The sequence below is a fragment of the Protopterus annectens genome, chromosome 8.part0 (assembly GCF_019279795.1).
Source record: "Protopterus annectens isolate FY-2018-M chromosome 8.part0, PAN1.0, whole genome shotgun sequence".
Taxonomy (NCBI): domain Eukaryota; kingdom Metazoa; phylum Chordata; order Ceratodontiformes; family Protopteridae; genus Protopterus; species Protopterus annectens.
The window spans coordinates 1930207203-1930234715 of record NC_056741.1 but is presented as its reverse complement, the minus strand read 5'-3'; positions in this window follow the sequence as shown (position 1 = coordinate 1930234715).

Here is a 27513-nt window from a genome sequence, read left to right as displayed (position 1 = left end):
TCCCCAGATAAGGGAATATTCCCTTTCCCTAGTGCTTGTGTGATCTCAGATATAGTATACATAATTAACATAAGGTGTAGGAATGTTGTTTATGTTTTTTGTTGAAATAATATTTGCATGCACCAAGAAGCAACCTTGGCACATGTGTACTAGGAAGGCAGTGTTTCTGTTTTTAATGGTAGAGTAGTTTACCTTCAAGTTGTCGACATTCATGTTAGTCAACTAAGTAAAGGTAAATCACATATATATCCTTTATGTACTAATGGGTCTTAGAGACTTTTAAGTGACAAGAATAAAAGAGTTAAACTTGAGATATTGGGGAGGGAAGTATGCAGGCTAGAAAGTGTATGGTCTAATTATGCATTGGCACTTAATTGATTTTTAGAGGTGTGTTTTTAGTTGTGAACAACAATTTGCATAAGGGGTTATTTGTTTAAGATGGGATGGGATAGATTCCAAACATTTAGAGCCTAGTATTGAGAGGTGTGATCTGTAGAATCCGCGGTGGTGCAGCGGTAGCATTGTTGCCTCACAGCAAGAGGTTCTCCCGTTCAATTCTCGGCTGGAGTGTGGGAAGTGCCTTCTGTGTGGAGTCTGCATGTCCTCCCAGCGGTCCAGTGGCATTCCAAAAGACATGCATGAATGGGTGTGCCTTTGTTGAAGTTTGGGCGTAGAGCTGGCAACTCGGCACCATAAAAATCTACTGCCAGTCATTAGCGGACCGGAGTTCTGCTGTGGCGACCCCTAACCGGGAAAAGCCGAAAGACCAACAAAACATTGAGAGGTAGTGATCTGTACACTGAAGTTTTGTTTTAGAGGTCTGCATTGTAAATGCTGAATTATCTAAGTTTCTAAGGTTGGGAATTTTCTTATTAATTTGGCAGCAAGTGTTGAGCAATTTTTGTTCCAAAGGACCTTGAATAGTTGTGAGCATAGCAGAATGTCTACCCTTTGTTTGACTAGAAGGTGTTTTTGTAGGTTTTTGCAGTAGTGAAAGTGTTATGAACCTGTACCAACCAGTGGGAAAACACTTAGAATGCCTTGGTGAGACCCTGTCTTTGGGGTCTTCTCTATGCTTTACCCCATTCCTTCTTTTAAAAAATGTATTCAGAATGTATTCTGAAGGTTTGATTCTGGTCCAGAGAGATTCAGTTTCAGCTGCTCCAGCCAGAAGATACTGCCACAATATGTTAAGGACCACACTCTGCCCTAGGGATTGAAGCTTCCTTCTACCCAAATGATATACCCTTCCAATATCTGGTAAGCACCTGACATTCATTCCTCTCTACAATCCCCAAAGGATATATCATTGAAAAGGTTCATCTTCCGCAGAAAGGCTGAACTTCCTATGTGATGATGAAGGATGCTCTGTGATGATGAAGGATGCTCTGCAGAAGGAAAATAAGAGGTGCGGAGGAGACTGGTTTGTAGAAAGGCTTAATGGTCAGAGGGTCAAGATAAAAACTATATGTGTGTATGCATTCTTCGAGGAATAAGCTTGGAGCATGCAAGTATTAAAAGTCTTTTTATATCGGGGTGCATGCCCCTGCACTTCTCAATCTCCCTGTAATTTATTTATTCTATCTCTGAGATCACACATAATCCCCAACTCTCGGGATTGTTGATCTCACACACCCATTGATCATGTTTTGTCAACCAAAGTGTGTCGACAAAACAATGGTCTGCATATAGCAATTTCTACATAGGTAAGTGAATTTCCTTGTGTGTATATATATATATATATATATATATATATATATATATATATATAGAGAGAGAGAGAGAGAGAGAGGGAGAGAGAGCAAAGTGTCGGTATACAGCAATGTACCCTGCTGGCTTTCCTTTGCCTTTGTAGCATGCTAACTGGAGCTTTCCAATTTTCAGTCACAGCTGTATCATTCTAATCAGAGCTCACTGGCTTCTTGACACTACTTCACCATACTAACTAGAACTTGCTATTTTTGTCACCACTGCACCATGCAAACTTGAGGTTCAGCCGCTATCACTTCCTCTAATCTCTAAATTCAGATGCATCTATATTCTAATGTTAAATGTATGTATTCCAGTGCTGTAACCAAAAGTGGGTATTTGTTTTTGGTAGGAACCATAATGTCCTTAAAGCCAATGTGTTTTTAAGGTCCTTGTCTTGCAACATATGACTATAATGTAAGAACACTCTGTTGTGTGTACTGTTTCTCTAATGCATTTACTGTACATATCTTTTCAGAAGTAAAACGGAAAATAGGTCAATGGGGTCAGTCTACTCACTCAGCTAAGAAAAGAACAGATAATTACATATGTACCAAGTTGCCATGGGAGTGATGGGTCATCTATAAACAAACTCAAATGCACTACAGTTGACAGGAAATACCCAAAATGTCTTAAAGCAGCTAAAGGGATATGGTGGGCTCTGTGTGGCAGTGGGGTGGATGACGAAACTGAGCTGAAACAGCATGTAGCATAAAGCAGTAAATTAAACTGTGGGCTTCTATTGGGGGGGGGTATGCCAAGTCAGAATTACACAGCTCTGATATGCTGCAAATGCTTTGTGTAACTTTTAAGAAAGTGAAAGAATGTTTCTTTTACTCAAGAGTTACAACTCATTTATAAAATAGAAAACCAAGACATTGTGCCTCTTTTTGGGAAATAACTTGCCTTGAACAAGTGCTAAATTACCGCTATAGCTAAGAAGTTAAAAGAAGCCTTCTGTTTTCAAACAAATACCAAGTTATGGTGAACTTAATCCATATTAAACCACAGAAAAAGTCAACAGATAATCATGTGATTGAACAATGTAAACGTGCTGCTAATCAGATATATCACAACTGACATTCTACGCATCTGTACCTAGCTCATACTTAGAAAGCAAAATCCTGTTTGACAGGTTAGAACATTGCAGGCAAATCCCAGGTCACCCTATTAAGATATATGGAATCAAATTAAATTCACACAACTGTGAATTAATTCCCCTCGGTGAAATTTACTTGAGTAAGAACTGCCAGGAACAAGTCTTGCCAAAACAGAAGGCGGCCAAACTAGCTTAAAGTGTAATTCTATTATTGTGTTCCTAATTCAATGGATATGAATCCATGGCAATGAAACTAGCAGCTCTGCATAGCAAGCAGATGATGAGTTACACTGTACAGATGCACTGTACAGCTAAGTGAGTTTAAACATGAAGAGCTCAGTGACACTCCCAGAGGAATGGTATTAAAATTATGAATACTATCACTTTTCTAGGACATATTCAGCCACCGGATGAATGGCAGGAGGAAAGTTTCCTTTTTCTGCATGTTTTTCTGTGGGTAACTGTGTGAGCCCTCTACCTTTTGAATTGAGGGTCCTACAAGTTCTCTGAAAGAGTTCCTGTGCCACTATATAAATCATTTTTGCAGCACAAGGACTGATTGTCAGAGACCCAGTGAGTGAGTGGCTTCAGTGAGATAAGCACTAGGCCATGTTGCTAACTTGCTCTTAAATCAGTTAATGGTGTTGCAATGTCGAATAAAGACTGAAACCACACAAAGGAACTGCTTAAACAAAAGTCTCTCAAATCCTGTTCATAAAAGTGATGAAGTGAGGTGGAATTCAACATTTTATCTGTTTGCCTGACAGTGAGACAGATAAGATTTATGCAGTAGTCCTAGGGAAAGGTCATATCTTGGGATCCTGGATTTTCTTTTAGCTATCCCTCTCTCCCAACCTGCCATTGACCCCCAGCTATATTATTGAGCAATGTGTTTGCTCTCCCTGCTCTACCATTTTCTCCTCTATTTACCTGAACACTTGGGCATGATTATTGCTAATGAAACTTATCCAGAGTTTCCTACCATACAATCCTGAAGATGGGGAATGAGGACCCTAAGGAGAGCCGTGGACTGGGTACCTGTATTCCTAATCATGAGGCAGCAATCAGTCACAATTCTTATCCTTGGAGGACCAATATACAAGGGTGTCAACTTCTCCATCACTCCCTGTCATTGAACTGCTTAGGTGCAAGGCTTCTTGTCTCCACCAGGAGTCACACAAGTAGCATGTCACCTCAGATTCTTCTCCCTGGGGATGTGAGCCTTGGTCAATACCTGCTTCATTCTGGGCTCTGGCCAGTCCTACCAGAAGGATGAGCTTAAGTCTCCAGAGGTAAAGACAAAAGCCCTGCCCCTGTGTCATTGAGGCAGTTTTTGGTCCCCTGGATTATTGTCTTTCAGTATGTATCATTGAACACTGGTCAGGTGAAAGCAACATTAGGAATGATTCTGGAATTCTTCTGTGGATTCCTCAGCCTTAGATTAGCCACTCAACTGATGAAAACACTCTTTGGAGTCTAGTGATTGAGAGGCTGTACTAAAAGAAAGGCATTTAGGCATTTCCTAAACCACACATAACTGTTGTACAATTGGATTAGGGCTCACTGCTTTTTGGGAAATGGACAAATGCTTATGATAAATGCCACTCACAGTTATGTCCTTATTTATTTGACTTTGTTATTCACATTATCCCACTCAGGCTTGAAGTCCCTTTTCTCAATATATCACACTAGGAAAATAAGATTATATGACCAGTTCTGGGACATGCAATACACTGCTGAAGACTGATGGGATTCAAAGCTATATTTGTAGATTTGCAGCCTGATGATATACTTATGCTGTACAACTTCCTTGTGAAAGGCAGCTAAGTGAAGGGATGCCACAGGGTACAATGCTAAAACAAACAGAGTTCAGCCTCTTCATTGCAACACAGCTAGTAGAGAAGGTACACCTATCAGATGCAGCCAATAATCCATACCAAGATATGAACCAAATAAATTAACACTCTTAACAATCTAAGATATACTTATGGATGTAATAGCTACATTTTGCTGTGAAAGGAACCATGTCTTTTCATATGGAATATGCTAAATTTGAAGCAATAAATAAATAAAATGAGATTGTCAAAGGCAGCATGTAAAATGGTTAATAATTTATCAGGTAAAATACAAAAATGTGTTTACCATGTTTAAAAGTTTGAAGGTTGCAGTTAGTCTTCCTTATCTCTAAATCCTTTATCCGAGTGGCTTTTATTACACTAGTACTGATTATATAAAATCTGCCTGCTTATTCTACTCATTCTCTTTCTCAAATGCTTTTTACAAGATGATTTGGAGATGCTGGATAATATCTAAATGACTTGTTTGCAGGAACTACATGCTAAAATAAATATTTATATTCCTCTCAGCATTACTAAGGTACCTGTATAATAATAGATTATTGAAACTAATGTAGTAGTAATAGTACATATTTAGACAGTAGGTAGGGTTTTGGAGACAAGATGGCGTAATGGTTAATGTCTTCTCCTCCCATTTACAAGGTAGAAGGTTCGATCCTGAACTCCGACCTGCCTGTTTGGAGTTTGCATGTTCTCCCTGTGTCTCTGTGGGGTTCCTCCCACCTCCAAAAAACACTCTGAGTGTTTCCATTTCAAACTTAACAATGAACGGAGCTGTGGGCGGCAGCACAGACTCTACGTGGTGCCTTATATGGGAAGAGTTGTACATACCAACTGCTTTGTCATCTATTGTGGTGTGCAGTATCCTCAAGATAGGACAACATGGATTTCAGACTGTGAGCCGTGGCAGGGCTAGCCACGCAGCAGTGTAAAATATGGCCCTAGGTGATTCAGTCATGTTGACGTCTTCTTCTTCTTCTTTCGGCTGCTCCCGTTAGGGGTCGCTACAGCAGATCAACTGTTTCCATTTCTTCCTGTCCTCTGCATCTTGCTCTGCTACACCAACCGCCTGCATGTCCTCTCTCACCACATCCATATACCTTATCTTAGGCCTTCCTCTTTTCCTGCTACCTGGCAGCTTCATCCTTAGCATCTTTTTCCCAATATACTCTGCATCCCTCCTCAGCACATGTCCAAACCAATGTAATCTTGCCTCTCTGGCTTTGTCTCCAAACTTTCTAACCTGGGCTGACCCTCTAATATACTTATTCCTAATCCTGTCCATCCTTGTCACACCCAGTGTAAATATTAATGGCTTCAACTCTGCCACGTCAAGCTCTGACTCCTGCCTTTTTGTCAATGCTACTGTCTCCAACCCGTATAACATAGCTGGTCTCAGTCATGTTGACTAATGTCGCCAAAAGGCACTCCTTAAAATGGAGAACATTGACATCTGTGCAGTGACAGAGACCTGGTTCAAAGCTCCAGAGAGCACCCCTGCATTACCAGGCTTCAATTCATACCACACCTTTCCACCACCTAACCCAGAAAGAAGCACTAAAGGTGGAGGCGTGTCCATATTCATTAAGGATATCCACACCTCCAGGCTAGTTGCACAGCATAATGCATCCCAGATTATCCAAGTGCAACTAACTCTGGGCAAGACCACCATCCAAATTGTAGCTTGCTACAGACCCCCTACCATGCCCCAGGATTCACACTCCTCATTTCTTGATACACTGGAAAGTATTAGGGTACAACCCAACACCCTAATAATGGGCGATTTCAACTACCCCACCATTAACTGGGAAAACTACTCATGTACCAACTCTTTTCCTCAACGTTTTCTAGAATTCATAAATTCCAACGTCTTGGATCAACTTATTCACACCCCCACCAGGGGCAGCAATATCCTAGACCTGGTCATTACCAACATGGGAAACCAGTGTTCCACACCAGAGGTCAATTTCTCGTTGGTCAGATCCGACCACAAGCTTATCAGCCTAGACATCCACATCCCACCCCCAGCCCCAATTAGGGAAACCATCGTAAAAAACTTCTCAAAAGCCAACTTCACACTTTTTAAGACAGAAGTGGCAAACTTCATGACACCCATGCAGACGGACAATAGAGGTATGACTGCCGAATCCTACACAAATGCACTTTATAAGCACTTACACGAGTGCATGGATCATGCTATCCCTAATAGAACCAAGATGTTATCCTCCAAAAAAAGGAAGCCAATCTGGTGGTCCTCTGCCATAAACAAACTCTACAACAGAAGAAAGAAACTGTTGCAAAAAGAGTAAAATCCCATGACTTCAGGAACTCCCTGGTCAACCTCAGTAAGAAGCTGAGATCCCGCATAAAATCCTCCAAAGCTAGTTACGAAAACAAAATTGCCACTGACTCTAAAGACAACCACAAAACATTCTATAGCTATGTCAAGAATCTAAATGGGAACACTCAGATCTGCTCTGAGTTACAGCATAATGGCACTAAATGTACAGAACCAACTGATATTGCCAACATTCTAGCAGATAGGTTCAGTGCTAACTTTACCCCCTCTCACCCCCTAGAGGGCCCATCTTTATACCGGAAGAATGCAAAGTTCCTATAATCACGGCTGCACAGGTAAAAAACACACTCTCCAAAGCCAAGAACACAGCATCCATGGGACCTGACAATATCCCAGGCTGTGTTCTACACGAACTACAGAATGAACTGGCACCCTACCTAAGCACCATGTTCAATCATAGCCTCACCTCAGGCTTTGTACCCACTGAATGGCACACCACGACAGTTATACCACTCCACAAAGGGGGAGCCACGACGGACCCCGGGAACTACCGCCCCATTAGCCTGACAAGCCTGGTCTGCAAGGCCATGGAACGCATCATCATGGAACTCATAAACAAAGACATTGGTAATCTCCAAACTCTGGACCCTACTCAGTTTGGATGTGTAAAAGGCAGATCATGTCTCCTAAACCTGATTGACTTCTTTGAAGCAGTCACCAAAGCCATAGATGAGGGTAAAATGGTTCACACAGCTTATCTAGATCTCGCCAAGGCTTTTGACACCATTCCCCACTCTGGAATTATAGATAAGCTCACTAAACTAGGTATAAATCCCCATGTCACAAGATGGGTTGCCAACTGGCTCACGGACAGAACCCACACTGTGAAAGTAGCGGATTCCAAATCCGACATCATACCAGTGACAAGTGGAGTACCACAGGGTTCAGTCCTGGGTCCTCTCCTGTTTGGTATCTACTTCTCTGAAGTGCAGGCCAACACAGAAGGTCTTTGGCTAACAAAGTTTGCAGATGACTGCAAACTAGGAGCCATAATCGAAACTCCTAACGATGTGGACAAACTACAAAAGGGCCTCACTGTGACAGATACCTGGTGTCAAAGCCATGGCGTGAAGCTCAATTCCAAAAAGTGTATTGTCATCCCCCTTGGTAAAAACTCTGTACCCATGAACTACCACATAGCTGGTAGTCTACTTAATGCCGAAAATGTGATAAGAGACCTTGGGATACAGGTGGACAGTAGTCTCTCCTTTGATAATCACATCGCCACAGTGGTCAGGAAATCCTTCTACGTGGCTCATCTCATCACAAAAGGATTCTCATCCAGAAAAAAAGAGGTCATTGTTCCCCTCTACTCATCACTCATTAGACCCATTATAGAGTACAACGCCCCTTTTGGTATGTACCTCACAAGACATCTACAACAACTGGAAAGACCACAGAAATACCTCACAAAGACGATTACTGGCCTCAAACAGATGCCCTATGCAGACCGTCTCAAACAGCTACAGCTTTACTCCATTGAATATCGCCTACTCAGGGGCCATCTCTGCCTAACATACAAAGCTATGTCAAACCCTGAGCTGTTGGACATGCTCCACTTAAAGAAATCCCAATCCCTCCGAGCTACACGCTCTAGGGACCTTAACCTTGTCACCACAATAAACAGAACATGCTGGAGGGATAGATTCCTGTCCCAGAGACTTCCCATACTCTGGAACAGACTACCTATCTAAGTGAAACAGAGCTCCTCATTAGCACTCTTCAAGAAAAATCTTGATGATTCGATGGGAAATGGGAAATTCACCTTGGGGATCACTTCTGTGGCTCTGCTCGACAGGGGCACAGGAAAATAATTTTCTTGGGTGGCGAAAGCCAAGGTACATTTTTTGGCTAAGCTTGTATGGGCCCTAGGGCCGATAGCCTAGTACCTACCTATGAACCTAAATGGGCAAGGGTAGTTACTAATGATAAGTGGGTTGAGGACCTGACCTATGCCAGGGACCCCTGCTAACAGTGGGAGGGGTGTATGTGACCCTATTGTCCAGCGTGTGCCTGCCATAAAGCCCAGCAGCCCTGGATCAGTAAGCTACTGGCTGGCCAATGTCTAGTTGCCCAGCCTGAGTTACCTGGGATAGCTCTGTTGAGCGAAAGCTGGATGTAAAACTAATCAACCTGCCAAACATGAACTGAGAATTGCTAAAAGATGCAGCTTGGAAGTGGATGACATGATGATACTGAGGAGGCTGGACATCCTATGTATCCAAGAGACAAGATGCAAGGACAGCACAGAAAAGCCACTTGGCTTGGGATCCAGAGTCTGCTACTCAGGAAGGGAACAGGCTAGAAAAGCTGTGGGGATCGTGGTGAGAGAAAGGCTTCAGAAGGCAGTGAGGGATATCATCAGAATTAGTGACAGACTCATGGCAATCTGATTCCAGTGTAATGATAGGGCAGTATTTATTATCTCAGCCTATGCCCCACAGCTGGGTTGTGAAAAATGTGCATTCATACAGCAGTTGCAGAACGTACTAGGTAAAGCAGGACAACATGAATTGGTGTTGATAATGGGTGACTTGAATCCACATATTGGGACAGACAGAACAGGATATGAGGATGGTCTGGGTTCACATGGGTGGGGCAACAGGAATAAAAAAGGAGAGGCCATTCTAGCATTCTATAGCCATTCTACCTGGCAAATGACTTGATAGCAGCCAACATGTGGTTCAGAAAGAGAGACAGTTACAAGATCACACAGAAAAGTGGCCAACATGCAACTCAGGTAGATTTTCTAGTAAGAAAAAGGCACTGGGGTAGAATAGAATCAATGACTGCAAACCCCAGTGAAAAGTTGGCCCACAGCATAAATCACTGGTTGCCACAATCAGCTGCATGCAGTGGTTACAGAAGGCTCTAAGGGCTGAAGACCTGGAAGTTGACTGGAGAGAAAGTACAACAGTTCACGGAATTACTCAGGGCTCTAGCACCCCAAGAAGAGGAGGAAATAGGCAGAGTTGAAGAATGGCAGTGCCTCAAAATAGTATGTGTGAGGACAACAGAACAGATACATGGCCGAGTCAGGTATGGAAATAAGGCACATAAGGAAAGCTGGTGGTGGAATGCAGAAGTCTGGGAAGTCAACAAAAGTAAGAAGGAACGCAGGATAAAATGGGAGATAGAAAAGACCGACCAAGCTAGGATGGAATTATGTTTGGCTGACAAAGAAGCTAAGAAAGGAGATGCGATAGCAAAGAATAGGGCATCGGAGGCACTCTACCAATTTCTGGAAAGTCACTCAGTAAGTGGCACAAGGAAACTTTATCAGGTTTCAAGGAAAAGATAGAAAGATAAAGAAGATAGTCAGACACCCTTCATAAGGGATGCCAGCAAAAACCTGCTCACCTGTCCACAGGACAACAAAGGCAGATGGAATGAGTATTTCTAGCAGCTTTTGAATGAAGAAAATCCCATAGAAGCTTTACTGGCCCAGAAACAGCCTCCAATGAGAGAAGAAGAGGAACCCACCCTAGAAGAAGTAAGAACAGCACTAAGGAAAATGAAGTCAGGGAAAGCAGCAGGCTCAGATCAGGTCACAGCAGATATGATAAAGATGCTGGGTGAGATAGAGGAGAAATGGTTCCTGAGGGTACTCATAGCAGTGTGGAGAGAAAGACGTATCCCAGATGACTGAGAATAAGCATACTCATGCCAGTGTACAAGATCAAACGGGACATCCACAACTGTGGACAGTACAGAGGCATCAAACTCCTGTCACATTACATGAAAGTTCTGGAGAGGGTGATTGATAAACAGATATGCAGAGCAGTAGAATGTAAGATGGGAGATGAGCAGTTCAGATTCAGATCAGGATGTAGCACAACTGTCCCAATGTTTGCAGTAAGACAGATAGTTGAGAAGAAGCTAGAGATGAGGAAAGGGTCTAACTGGGTATTCCTAGATTTGGAGAAAGCATATGACAAGGTCCCAAGAAAGCTGATCTGGGCAGTACTGTGTGGTTCAAAGTCTCAGAAACATTGGTAGAATTAGTGCAGGCAATGTGCAAGGACCCAATGACTTAAGTATGAATAGTGTTCGGCCTCACAGAGGGGTTCCCAGTGGAAGTGGGTGTACACCATAGTTCATCTCCGAGCCCACTGCTGTTCATACCGGTTATGGACTACATTAGCAAACAGGTTGGAGGGGACAGATCAACAAATTTGCTGTATGCAGATAATGTGACATTACAGGCAGACTCTGAGCAAGAACTCAGCGAAGGATAGGGGAATGGAATGCAAAACTGAAGGTACATGGGATGAAACTAAGTACAGATAAGACAATGGTAATGGCATCAAATTGGAGAAATCAGAAGAAGCTGATAATTGTAATAGAAGGAAAGATAGTGGAACAGCTAAATAGCTTCAAGTATCTGGGAGGGGTGGTTAAGAAAAAGGGAAGTCTGAAAGGAGAGGTCAAAGCTAGAATCAGAGGGTCTGCAGCCAACTGGCATGAGTCTCAGGCATAGTATATGACAGAAGAATGCCAAAGAAGCTGAAAAGTAAAATATACAAGACAGTGGTGCGACCAGTACTACTGTATGGTACAGAAACTTGGGCAGTAAATGCAGTGCAGATGAAGAAGCTGGAGGTAATGGAAATGAAGTGCCTGAGAAGGGTGGTAGGATGCACACTGTGGGACAGACAAAGGAATGAGGACATAAGAGCAGAAGGCAGAGTAGCTCCAGTTGCTGAAAAGATAAAAGAGAACAGATTACAATGATTTGGACATGTGCAGAAAAGCAGAGGACAATCACTTGAAGAAGATTTGGGACAGACAGGAAGAAGGTAAGAGGAGACAAGGACACCCAGCAAAGAGGTGGATGGGTTGTGTGAAAGAAGATCTGCGACAGTCAGGCATGAGTGTCGAAGAAGGCATGAGTGTGGCATATTTTATTGATATAAGTTTCACCCAATAAAGATTTGTTGTTTTGGTACTAAGAAGTGAAGCTGTTTTTAATCACAACAAGATTTGTTGTTTTGGTAAGAAGAATGTGAAGCTGTTTTTACTGACAAAAATAAAGAAATTTTGATTGCAACAAGATTTTTACTACTGTTTGGCATTTAAGTTACAAATATTTCTTACTTTTACTGCTTGTTCTTTTAGCTTAACTCGAATAGCTCAAAAGGCTATTCTTTTATATTTTTTCTTATTGTTTTGATCTGAATAGTTGGACCCTGTCCACTATCTGACGGTTTAATCGAACTAAACTTCAGGGAGCTCACATTGCTTCATTTCTAAGATAGATTACGTGATCATGGTACAACATATCAAACTTTGTAAACAAGAAAATAGAAATGCAAACATGTTACAAACACAAGACTGCTTTTGCTGAAACATTAAAATCTCCATTTTGGGGTGGGGGGGGGAACCTCCCAGAACCATGCAGGGGTTATTCCCCCAGTACCTCATGTATAGTATGATCAGTTCCAAAGGCACTGCACCCTAACATAAACTGATTTAACCGCCAGAGCTACCTCAGCAAAGAGTAAGTGTACTCAGCTGTTTCCAAACATTCAGCGTTATTCCAGCCACACTCAAGAATTGCCCTCCATTGTAGTTTTTGTATGGCCTGCAATGAAACCAGGGACAACAGTATTCATTATGCATAATAATGTCTCACATCTCAATAAAGGAATGTGTCTTATATAGTTGCAGAATTATCTGGCAGAAAAAGTATGGTTTTATAAGGTAAATATTATCATCTTGTGTGCTGTTAAAGAAAGAGGTACTCTTGGTATCACTACTAGCATCATGGCTGTCTCATCTTTATATACAGTGGATATATAAAAGTGTACACACTCCTGTTAAAATGCCAGGTTTTTGCAATATAAAAAAATGAGACCACAATAAATCATTTCAAAACTTTTCTCACCTTTAATGTGACCTATAACCTGCACAATTCAATTGAAAAACAAACACATCTGTTAGGCGGGAAAATATACAAAATAAAAAATGTACAATAAGCTGGTTGCATAAGTGTGCACACCCTTAAATTAATACTTTGTCGAAGCACCTTTTGATTTAATTACAGCATTCAGTCTTTTGGGTACATACCTGCCATCAATTAAAGAGACTCTGATTAACCCCAAATAAAGTTCAGCTGTCCTAGTAGGATTTTCCTGACATTTACTCAGTTGCCTGCTACAGCAAAGCCATGGTTCGCACAGAGCTTATAAAGCATCAAAGATATCTCATTGCTGAAAGGTATCAGTCAGGAGAAGGGTACAAAAACATTTCCACAGCGTTGGATATACCATGGAACACAGTAAAGACAGTCATCAAAAAGTGGAGAAAATATGGGACAACAGTGACATTGCAAAGAACTGGACGTCCCCCCAAAATTGATGAAAAGACAAGACATAAACTGGTCAGGCAGGCTGCCAAGAGACCTAAAGCAACACAGAAGGAGCTGCAGGAATTTCTGGCAAGTACTGGTTGTGTACTACATGTGACAACAATCTCCCATATTCTCCATATCTCTGGGCTATGGGGTAGGGTTGTAAGATGGAAGCCTTTTCTTACAAAGAAAAACATACAGGCCCTGCTAAAATTTGCAAAACAATAAATCAAATCTCCCAAAAGCATGTGGGAAAATGTGTTATGGTCTGACGAGGCCAAGGTTGAACTTTCTGGCCACAATTCCAAAAGGTACGTTTGGCACAAAAACAACACTTTGCATCACCATAAGAACACCATCCCCAAGGTGAAACATGGTGGTGGCAGTATCATGCTTTGGGGTTGCTTTTCTTCAGGTGGAACTGAGGCTTTAGTCAAGGTGGAGGGAATTATGAACAGTTACAAATGCCAGTCACTTTTGGCCCAAAACCTTCAGGCATCTGCTAGAAAGATGAAGATGAAGAGGAATTTCACCTTTCAACAAAACAATGATGCCAATGATACATCCAAATCAACAAAAGAATGGCTTCACCAGAAGAAAATTAAAGTTTTGGAATGGCCAGCCAGAGCCCAGACCTAAATCCAATAGAAAATCTGTGGGGTGACCTGAAGAAGGCTATGCACAAGAGATACCCTTGCAATCTGACAGATCTGGAGCACTTTTGCAAGGAAGAGTGGGCAAATATTGCCAAGTCGAGATGTACCATGCTGACAGACTCCTACTTAACAAGACTGAATACTGTAATTAAATCAAAAGGTGCTTCAACAAAGTATTAGTTTCAGGATGTGCACACGTGCAACTGGCTTATTGTATGTTTTTTTATTTTTTATATTTTTTTCTTCTAACAGATTTATTTGTTTTTCAATTGAATTGTACAGGTTATAGGTCACATTTAAGGCAGGAAAAGTTTTGAAATGATTTATTGTTGCCAATTTTTTTAATATCACAAAAGCCTGGCATTTTAACAAAGGTGTGTACACTTTTTATATCCACTGTAAACATTTTAAACATTTCAAAATCAGAGTACAAATTTTTATTTTTACGTGGATAAGAAAGCTGTGTATTATACAGGTGTTAATTTATTGCAAATCCTTGCAACTCATAACAAGAGTTGTATTATTAAGCCTGGAATAATTTTGAACAAAACATTTTCTCTAAATAACTAACACGAAAAACAATGTGAAGCTATGTCATAGCTCTGAAACTTCTTAAATAGGTTTTTTATTGTTAGTAAATGTAATAAGACTATGAAAAACATAAATATTTTGAGTACTTGGGTGCCTGGGCTAATACAAAGTCATGATGGGTTAGCTTATGTGTGGTGTTGTGAATACATTAACACACATTATTAAAAAGACACAGTCTCTGTACTGATGACAGAGGATCACTAAAAATGCAATATAATTATTGCATCACTCATAATTCATACATCTGCATATAAAACCTTATCATACAAGCTTAAGACTTGATATAATAAAGAAGGAAACTAGCATAGTATGCAATGTATGTTTTGTTGTACTATGGACACTGAGTATCTGTAACATCTGGAAAGCACCACAGCACAGCTCACAATCTCAGTGCAAGAAATCTGGACAAATCCTGATGTAATTGGGGAACAACAGCCCAAAAATAGGGACAGATTTGAAATACTGCTCTTTTAAACTTAGACATGTGCTAGAATAACATGATTTGTGTTAAGATGGATTTTCTGAAGGATTTGAAGTCTGAAACTCAAATGTATGTAATTATTTAGTTACTTCAATCCTGAGGTTATCCCAGTGATATGACAGAAAAACACAACTTTTATGAAGAACAGGCAGAAAATATGAGGCAAAAACCTGGACAGTTGAGAGGTACTACAATGAGGAAGAGAGGATGAACAAAGTAAAGCCCCTGTTGTTTCTTTTATGGGCAAAATGTATCTTATGGGGTTTCTATAATAAAGTGATTTTAGGGCTGAAATAATTATTTGCCATTGCCAAATGCTGACTTGTACTGGAGATAGATATCTGTATTGAATACAGAGGCTGATATCCTATTGGCATAATGGTAGGGTGTCTGCCTATGTCACCACAGACCCATGTTTGACTAACAGACTAGGAAGATGAAGAGTTCGCCAGTGGGTAGGTGTGAGTGGCCATCAGACAGTTCACCACCCTTCTGGATCAGATGGGGACCATATTACTCTTTTACCAGCAGGATGAGAGTCATAACATAACATAACATAGTATTATAGGGACCAGCAGGCTCTGTAATGTTTAGTTAAGTGTGCATCCAGTACCCAGACTATCTTGCGAGCAGGGTGTCACAGCATCCAGTACCCATACTATCTTACACATGCAGTATGTCATAGCATACAGTACCTGTACTATCTTACATGCAGGATGTCACAGCATCCAGTACCTGTACTATCCTACATGCAGGGTGTCATAGCATCCAGTACCTGTACTATCTTACATGCGGGATGTCATAGCATCCAGTACCCACACTATTTTACATGCAGGATGTCATAGCATCCAGTACCTGTACTATCCTATATGTAGGATGTCATAGCATCCAGTACTTGTACTATATTGCATGCAGGATGTCATAGCATCCAGTACCTGTACTATCTTACATGCAGGATGTCATAGCATCCAGTACCTGTAGTATCTTACATGCAGGCTGTCATAGCATCTAGTACCCTTACTATCTTACATGCAGGATGCCATAGCATCTTGTACATGTACTATCTTGCATGTAGAATGTCATAGCATCCAGTACCCATACTGTCTTACATGCAGGATGTTATAGCACCCAGTACCTGTACTATCCTACATGCAGGATGTCATAGCATCCAGTAATCTTATTATCTTACATGCAGGATGTCATAGCATCCAGTACCTGTAGTATCTTACATGCAGGCTGTCATAGCATCCAGTACCCTTACTATCTTACATGCAGGATGTCATGGCATCCAGTACATGTACTGTCTTACATGTAGGATGTCATAGTAACCAGTACCTGTACTATCTTACATGCAGGATGCCATAGCATCCCGTACATGTACTATCTTGCATGTAGAATGTCATAGCATCCAGTACTCTTACTGTCTTACATATAGGATGTCATAGCATCCAGTACCTGTACTATGTAGTGGCATCTGTGCTGATCAAAGTGTGAGAAATGGAAATTCGCTTTGGTTTGGTATGGACTCCTGGAATGCAGCGGTGGATTATAGTGATAGAAAAGGAGAAGAAGTTTGTCTGGATGGTGGAATGTGAGGGTTGGTGTTGCTGGCAGAAAAGAAGGACTAGGTGGTTGCTGGTGATGGTGTGGCCATTTTAGCCTGCAGGCAGAGGTGGCTGAAAGACTGTGGTTGAAGGAGGTTGAAAGGAAGACTGTTGGACTGGATGATGCTAGGGATGGTCGAGACTGCAGTAGCGGTGGTTGGATAGTTATTGTTGACAAGAGGACAGTCAGATGAAAGGGTTGTTTATTTAATGTTGCTGTAGATGCATGAAGATGGCGATGGTTCTATCAAACGTGAAATAATTCCTGATCTTCGGTTGGCTCTTTTCACTGTTGTTGTGTCGTTGTTGTTTATTGTTATATGTAGTTTGCATTCTGCAGTTATGCTGTTATGTTATGTTATTTGTGCATGTGCTTGGAGGAATGTAATTTCATTCAGCTGTATTTGGTACAGCTGAATGACAATAACATTTGCTTTGCTTTGCTTTGCTTTGTAGGATGTCATAGCATCTAGAACCTGTACTATCGTACATGCAGGATGTCATAGTATCCAGTACCTGTACTATCTTACATGCAGGATGTCATAGCATCCAGTACATGTACTATCTTACATGCAGGATGTCATAGCATCCAGTACCTGTACTATCTTACATGCAGGATGTCATAGCATCCAGTACCTGTACTATCTTACATGCAGGATGTCATAGTATCCAGTACCTGTACTATCTTACATGCAGGATGTCATAGCATCCAGTACCTGTACTATCTTACATGGAGGATGTCATAGCATACAGTACCTGTACTATCTTACATGCAGGATGTCATAGCATCCAGTACCCTTACTATCTTACATGCAGGATGTCATAGTATCCAGTACCTGTACTATCGTACATGCAGTATGTCATAGCATCCAGTACCCATACTGTCTTACATGCAGGATGTTATAGCACCCAGTACTTGTACTATCCCACATGCAGGATGTCATAGCATACAGTACCTGTACTATCTTACATGCAGGATGTCATAGCATCCAGTACCCTTACTATCTTACATGCAGGATGTCATAGCATCCAGTACCCTTACTATCTTACATGCAGGATGTCATAGTATCCAGTACCTGTACTATCTTACATGCAGGATGTCATAGCATCCAGTACCCATACTGTCTTACATGCAGGATGTCATAGCATCCAGTACCTGTACTATCTTACATGCAGGATGTCATAGCATCCAGTACCCTTACTATCTTACATGCAGGATGTCATAGTATCCAGTACCTGTACTATCTTACATGCAGGATGTCATAGCATCCAGTGCCCTTACTATCTTACATGCAGGATATCATAGTATCCAGTACCTGTACTATCGTACATGCAGGATGTCATAGTATCCAGTACCTGTACTATCTTACATGCAGGATGTCATAGCATCCAGTACCCATACTGTCTTACATGCAGGATGTCATAGCATCCAGTACCTGTACTATCTTACATGCAGGATGTCATAGTATCCAGTACCTGTACTATCTTACATGCAGGATGTCATAGTATCCAGTACCTGTACTATCTTACATGCAGGATGTCATAGTATCCAGTACTTGTACTATCTTACATGCAGGATGTCATAGTATCCAGTACCTGTACTATCTTACATGCAGGATGTCATAGCATCCAGTACCTGTAGTATCTTACATGCAGGATGTCATAGTATCCAGTACCTGTACTATCTTACATGCAGGATGTCATAGTATCCAGTACCTGTACTATCTTACATGCAGGATGTCATAGCATCCAGTGCCCTTACTATCTTACATGCAGGATATCATAGCATTCAGGCCTGTACTATCTTACGTGCAGGATGTCATAGCATCCAGTACTTGTACTATCTTACATGCAGGATGCCATAGTATCCAGTACCTGTACTATCTTACATGCAGTATGTCATAGCATCCAGTACCCATACTGTCTTACATGCAGGATGTCATAGCATCCAGTACCTGTACTATCTTACATGGAGGATGTCATAGCATACAGTACCTGTAGTATCTTACATGCAGGATGTCATAGCATCCAGTACCCTTACTATCTTACATGCAGGATGTCATAGCATCCAGTACTTGTACTATCTTACATGCAGGATGTCATAGCATCCAGTACTTGTACTATCTTACATGCAGGATGCCATAGTATCCAGTACCTGTACTATCTTACATGCAGTATGTCATAGCATCCAGTACCCATACTGTCTTACATGCAGGATGTCATAGCATCCAGTACCTGTACTATCTTACATGGAGGATGTCATAGCATACAGTACCTGTAGTATCTTACATGCAGGATGTCATAGCATCCAGTACCCTTACTATCTTACATGCAGGATGTCATAGCATCCAGTACTTGTACTATCTTACATGCAGGATGTCATAGCATCCAGTACTTGTACTATCTTACATGCAGGATGCCATAGTATCCAGTACCTGTACTATCTTACATGCAGTATGTCATAGCATCCAGTACCCTTACTATCTTACACGCAGGATGTCATAGTATCCAGTACCTGTACTATCTTACATGCAGGATGTCATAGTATCCAGTACCTGTACTATCTTACATGCAGGATGTCATAGCATCCAGTACCCATACTGTCTTACATGCAGGATGTTATAGCACCCAGTACTTGTACTATCCCACATGCAGGATGTCATAGCATACAGTACCTGTACTATCTTACATGCAGGATGTCATAGCATCCAGTACCCTTACTATCTTACATGCAGGATGTCATAGCATCCAGTACCCTTACTATCTTACATGCAGGATGTCATAGCATCCAGTACCTGTACTATCTTACATGCAGGATGTCATAGTATCCAGTACCTGTACTATCTTACATGCAGGATGTCATAGCATCCAGTGCCCTTACTATCTTACATGCAGGATATCATAGCATTCAGGCCTGTACTATCTTACGTGCAGGATGTCATAGCATCCAGTACCTGTACTATCTTACATGCAGGATGTCATAGCATCCAGTACTTGTACTATCTTACATGCAGGATGCCATAGTATCCAGTACCTGTACTATCTTACATGCAGTATGTCATAGCATCCAGTACCCATACTGTCTTACATGCAGGATGTTATAGCACCCAGTACGTGTTATATCCCACATGCAGGATGTCATAGCATACAGTACCTGTACTATCTTACATGCAGGATGTCATAGCATCCAGTACCCTTACTATCTTACATGCAGGATGTCATAGTATCCAGTACCTGTACTATCTTACATGCAGGATGTCATAGCATCCAGTACCCTTACTATCTTACATGCAGGATATCATAGCATTCAGGCCTGTACTATCTTACGTGCAGGATGTCATAGTGTCCAGTATCCTTACTATCTTACATGCAGGATGTCACAGCATCCAGTACCCTTACTATCATACATGCAGGATGTCATAGCATCCAGTATCCTTACTATCTTACATGCAGGATGTCATAGCATCCAGTATCCTTACTATCTTACATGCAGGATGTCATAGTATCCAGTACCTGTACTATCGTACATGCAGGATGTCATAGTATCCAGTACCTGTACTATCTTACATGCGGGATGTCATAGCATCCAGTACCCACACTATTTTACATGCAGGATGTCATAGCATCCAGTACCTGTACTATCCTATATGTAGGATGTCATAGCATCCAGTACTTGTACTATATTGCATGCAGGATGTCATAGCATCCAGTACCTGTACTATCTTACATGCAGGATGTCATAGCATCCAGTACCTGTAGTATCTTACATGCAGGCTGTCATAGCATCTACTACCCTTACTATCTTACATGCAGGATGCCATAGCATCTTGTACATGTACTATCTTGCATGTAGAATGTCATAGCATCCAGTACCCATACTGTCTTACATGCAGGATGTTATAGCACCCAGTACCTGTACTATCCTACATGCAGGATGTCATAGCATCCAGTAATCTTATTATCTTACATGCAGGATGTCATAGCATCCAGTACCTGTAGTATCTTACATGCAGGCTGTCATAGCATCCAGTACCCTTACTATCTTACATGCAGGATGTCATGGCATCCAGTACATGTACTGTCTTACATGTAGGATGTCATAGTAACCAGTACCTGTACTATCTTACATGCAGGATGCCATAGCATCCCGTACATGTACTATCTTGCATGTAGAATCTCATAGCATCCAGTACTCTTACTGTCTTACATATAGGATGACATAGCATCCAGTACCTGTACTATGTAGTGGCATCTGTGCTGATCAAAGTGTGAGAAATGGAAATTCGCTTTGGTTTGGTATGGACTCCTGGAATGCAGCGGTGGATTATAGTGATAGAAAAGGAGAAGAAGTTTGTCTGGATGGTGGAATGTGAGGGTTGGTGTTGCTGGCAGAAAGGAAGGACTAGGTGGTTGTTGGTGATGGTGTGGCCATTTTAGCCTGCAGGCAGAGGTGGCTGAAAGACTGTGGTTGAAGGAGGTTGAAAGGAAGACTGTTGGACTGGATGATGCTAGGGATGGTCGAGACTGCAGTAGCGGTGGTTGGATAGTTATTGTTGACAAGAGGACAGTCAGATGAAAGGGTTGTTTATTTAATGTTGCTGTAGATGCATGAAGATGGCGATGGTTCTATCAAGCGTGAAATAATTCCTGATCTTGGTTGGCTCTTTTCACTGTTGTTGTGTCGTTGTTGTTTATTGTTATATGTAGTTTGCATTCTGCAGTTATGCTGTTATGTTATGTTATTTGTGCATGTGCTTGGAGGAATGTAATTTCATTCAGCTGTATTTGGTACAGCTGAATGACAATAACATTTGCTTTGCTTTGCTTTGTAGGATGTCATAGCATCTAGAACCTGTACTATCGTACATGCAGGATGTCATAGTATCCAGTACCTGTACTATCTTACATGCAGGATGTCATAGCATCCAGTACATGTACTATCTTACATGCAGGATGTCATAGCATCCAGTACCTGTACTATCTTACATGCAGGATGTCATAGCATCCAGTACTTGTACTATCTTACATGCAGGATGTCATAGCATCCAGTACTTGTACTATCTTACATGCAGGATGTCATAGCATCCAGTACTTGTACTATCGTACATGCAGGATGTCATAGTATCCAGTACCTGTACTATCTTACATGCAGGATGTACATGCAGGATGTCATAGCATCCAGTACTTGTACTATCTTACATGCAGGATGCCATAGTATCCAGTACCTGTACTATCTTACATGCAGTATGTCATAGCATCCAGTACCCATACTGTCTTACATGCAGGATGTTATAGCACCCAGTACTTGTACTATCCCACATGCAGGATGTCATAGCATACAGTACCTGTACTATCTTACATGCAGGATGTCATAGCATCCAGTACCCTTACTATCTTACATGCAGGATGTCATAGTATCCAGTACCTGTACTATCTTACATGCAGGATGTCATAGCATCCAGTGCCCTTACTATCTTACATGCAGGATATCATAGCATTCAGGCCTGTACTATCTTACGTGCAGGATGTCATAGCATCCAGTACCTGTACTATCTTACATGCAGGATGTCATAGTATCCAGTACATGTACTATCTTACATGCAGGATGTCATAGCATCCAGTACCCATACTGTCTTACATGCAGGATGTTATAGCACCCAGTACGTGTTATATCCCACATGCAGGATGTCATAGCATACAGTACCTGTAGTATCTTACTGCAGGATGTCATAGCATCCAGTACCCTTACTATCTTACATGCAGGATGTCATAGTATCCAGTACCTGTACTATCTTACATGCAGGATGTCATAGCATCCAGTACCCTTACTATCTTACATGCAGGATATCATAGCATTCAGGCCTGTACTATCTTACGTGCAGGATGTCATAGTGTCCAGTATCCTTACTATCTTACATGCAGGATGTCACAGCATCCAGTACCCTTACTATCATACATGCAGGATGTCATAGCATCCAGTATCCTTACTATCTTACATGCAGGATGTCATAGCATCCAGTATCCTTACTATCTTACATGCAGGATGTCATAGTATCCAGTACCTGTACTATCTTACATGCAGGATGTCATAGTATCCAGTACCTTTACTATCGTACATGCAGGATGTCATAACATCCAGTATCCTTACTATCTTACATGCAGGATGTCATAGTATCCAGTACCTGTACTATCTTACATGCAGGATGTCATAGTATCCAGTACCTGTACTATCTTACATGCAGGATGTCATAGCATCCAGTATCCTTACTATCTTACATGCAGGATGTCATAGCATCCAGTATCCTTACTAGCTTTCATGCAGGATGTCATAGCATCCAGTATCCTTACTATCTTACATGCAGGATGTCATAGTATCCAGTACCTGTACTATCTTACATGCAGGATGTCATAGCATTCAGTACCTGTACTATCTTACATGCAGGATGTCATAGCATCCAGTACCTGTACTATATTGCATGCAGGTTGTCATAGCATCCTGTACCCTTACTATGTCACATGCAGGATGTCATAGTATCCAGTACCTGTACTATCTTACATGCAGGATGTCATAGCATACAGTACCCGTACTATCTTACATGCAGGATGTCATAGCATCCAGTACCTGTACTATCCTACATGCAGGATGTCATAGAATCCAGTACCTGTACTATCTTACATTCAGGATGTCATAGCATCCAGTACCTGTACTATCTTACATGCAAGATGTCATAGCATCCAGTACCCAGACTATCTTATATGTAGACTGTCATAGCATCCAGTACCCTTACTATCTTACATGCAGGATATCATAGCATTCAGGCCTGTAATATCTTACGTGCAGGATGTCATAGCATCCAGTACCCAGACTATCTTATATGTAGGCTATCATAGCATCCAGTACCCTTACTATCTTAAATGCAGGATATCATAGCATTCAGGCCTGTACTATCTTACGTGCAGGATGTCATAGTATCCAGTACCCTTACTATCTTACATGTAGGATGTCACAGCATCCAGTACCCTTACTATCATACATGCAGGATGTCAAGGCATCCAGTACCCTTACTATCGTACATGCAGGATGTCATAGAATCCAGTACCTGTACTATCGTACATGCAGGCTGTCATAGCATCCAGTACCTGTACTGTCTTACATGCAGGATATCATAGCCTCCAGGCATGTACTATCTTACATGCAGGATGTCATAGCATTCAGTAGCTGTACTATCTTGTCTGTGATCTTTTTCTTTCTCACTTGTTGCCACATCATTACATATGCTCTTGTGTCTCTGGCTCTCATTATATTTATCATAGGCATCCATGATGTACTAATACCTCCAGAAGTCCTGATATGACAGATGTCTTGCTCCACATGCATAAGATCATCCATCCATGCATTACACAGTGAAGTCCCATGGGGACTGCTTACAGCAGAAAATGTCAACATATATTGCAGTGCGATAGGTAGCTCTTTATGGCAGTAGATCCAAGTTGCTTGGGTCCTGAAAGTTGGCTGTCATTTCAAAAGATCCAAAACCTTTCTCTCAGGATTCTCTCCATCACCTCCCTAGCCACTGGCATCAAGCTAACTGGCCTGAAGTTGTCTGAATTGGTCTCTTTGTTTTCTTCAAAGGCACAACTGACTGTGTTTTCACTCATCTGATACTTCCACACTGACCAGAGATTCATTAAAGATTTTTGAAAGAGGTTCTGCTCTAACTAGTATCCCAAAAGGGCCTTGAGCTTTGTCGTTCTATGCCCCCTCCTTCCTAATTGCCCATCCATTTCTCACTCCCGTTACATTTTTCCCATCCCAGCACAGTGCTCTCCCCTCTTTGTCCTCTGTGAGATTTTAGACAAAGAATGCATTCAGTACTTCAGCAATTTCCTTGTTGTCTCTAGTGTCGCTTCCATGCTTGATCAGCCTATTTAGGTTGGCATCCTCCTTCTTTCTTTCTCTGAAAATATATGTGAAAAATTCTTCATCATGACTTTATCTATTGGACTAGTTTTCCCTATAGTCTTGCTTTGTCCTTTCCCTTCTGTTTAGTCATGGTCCCCTGTGCTTTCATATTAAGCCTCTCTTCCTCCCCTTATAATTCTTTCTGCCATCTGAATATGTTGACCTTTGACCTGAATACTGCCTTGACCTCCCTGCTCAGCTACTTTGATGCCTCCTGAGCTTTAAGTGTTGTTTTCTAGGCAACCCTCCATGCATATCTTTTACCATATGCTGCTGTCATTGTTCTTTGTGCTGCTACTGCTGGGTTTAAGTTGAACCATGCCATGACATTGCTACTGTAGCCAAGAAGAAATTGTACCTCACCACTGTGAACTTTACCCAACCTGGTGAAGCCAAAGTGCATAATTCATTTTGCACCAAATAAACAATGTCTTTCTGATCCAGAACTTGTATTAGATCTTTCCCTATCTGGATGTCGGAAATGACAACACTGCAGATGACAGACCAGGATGTCCATTTGTCACTGTCCTTATATATTTTTCTATTGTCTAGAGGGCAGTAGATGGTGGTCAACCACTAGTTTGCTCGCACACTGCCTGCAGCTTACCTTCCAGTGTACTTACCTTGTTCACCACTCCGAGACCGCCACACTCATCTGTTCCACCTTCTTCCTCCTCATTTGCCATGAACACCAGCCAGTCTTTTACATGAACCAAAATTCTCCATTTTTCTTCTTGCCAATACTGAGGATAGATTACCTTGAAGGTGTCTTACCCAGACCTCTCAACTACCTCTTTTTTTGGAGGACTGTTCCTTTTTCAGGACTGATTTTCCCCTGCACATGATGTACCCATTTGTGGATGTATGTGCCTATTTTCTGGCTTGAATTATACCTTCACATAGTTTTCTGAATCTTTACGCTGTCTACTACACAGAAAACTACACACCATGATGGACATTTTAGTGGCACCATTAATTTGAAGGAAGGACACAAATCTCACATTTCCCTCTTTTAGAAGCACGAGTAAATAATGTTGTGTGGTAGCATTTTGCAGTATAGATAATTAAAGTGTACAGATTTTACTCTTTCCTTGTTAATGTGCTTATATTTTTCCACCATTTTTGTCAATCACTGTATTTATATGAGTTTCTGAGAAGTAACTCATATTCTTACTGGAAGTGGGAAGAGGTGAGTGCTATTTGCTATTCAAATTTTATGCTAATTACATGTCCAGTGGCTACTTTTCAAGGCCCTGTGTTTCTTTTCCTGGTGTCTGCAGGTTGAAAAGTATGGTCTTACCCCAGTTTCTCTTTTCTTTTTGCTCAGGTCTCTGTGATGCAGGCAATGACCACTTTGCTGAATTCTAAGTTGCCCTATGATTCTCTCACCTTTTCACCAAAGCTCATACCACTGTATCAACTTCTAATCTTCTTTTTTGCTCCTTCCCCTTTTCTTCTTTTTTTTCCTGCTTTTTCAAGCATCCTTCATACTTACTCCTTCTTTCCATTCCATACAGATATGTTATATCATCCTGCTTGTTCTCTTTTCTCCATCAGGTGTTACTTTTTCCATTTCTTACACCTTTTCTGTTCACCTCAGGCTTAAACCACAGTGATGCACACATGCCTTTCATAAAACCTCTTTTTTAGTAGTACTGCACATATCCTCGTTTAAAGTTCCATACCACCCACGCCTTCATCATCAACCCACATAGCCATATTTATTCTTCCCTGCCCACTGATGCAGCCACGTTTTGTAACCACAGATTCTTAGCCACCTTGGTGTGGTGGCTACAGGCACCCACTAGTAACAACTCTGAGAAAGACTACATGTGTTCAAATTCCTGATGTTACTGAGTCACAAGCTTTTCCCCCTCCAGGATGCTCTTGCCCCTGTCCATGTTATTAGGTCATTGGTCCTACCCTGGGTCATAACATGGAGCCTTGCTACTCTTACTCCGTAACCTTTCTCTTCTTAATTCTGAAAAAGTCAAATGTAAAGGTAAAACGAACTAAATAGCTTAGTTTGTGTATGTTTTTTAAACTAAATCCATGGAAGAGTGCACATCCAGCTGGACTTGCTGCGTTGTTTTTGTTTTAACTTTTCCAATCACATCATCTCTCTTGCTCACTAGCATTGTCTCCACTGTGAAGCCTAATAACATACAAATGCCATTTGTCTATTAAAAAAAGTGATTCTAATAAAGCAGCATATGTTTTATACGTGATCATAACAGCTGATTGACACTTTATCCGATGATGGTAGACCAAAACAACTTTCAGTGACAGTGGAGTTTTTTTCTTTTTTTCCACTATTGTGTGACAGTAGTTATGTATAAGTTTAGGTGCATGGGATGGGGGTGGGGTTTTTCCACCCACTAAAAAAATTACCTTTGATGTTCATTCATAGATAGAAGTTTTTTTTTTTATCCATCAGCTTGGGATAAATGGCTGTCAATGATTTGACTTGAACCCTTATATAGGTGTGGATAAAATGTTGCATACTACTTCAGGAAATGATTGTCGCTTGTCTAGTCAGGATGTAGTAGACGAGACTTTGTGGGTTTTGTTCAAGCAGCTTTATTATATATAAGCACATCACAACTGAAGCTTATTAACTTTAACTTGAGTAACTTACATACAAACTAGCTACATTCATTCTCACATGCTTGCTCTCTGGATGCACTTTCAAAATGGCATGTGCCCTTTATTTATACATGCACGTTCATCACTTGCTATGCTTCTTAAAGACACATCACACACTCTGCACTACAATGGTCTCCCCCAAATGTCAAATATTTCA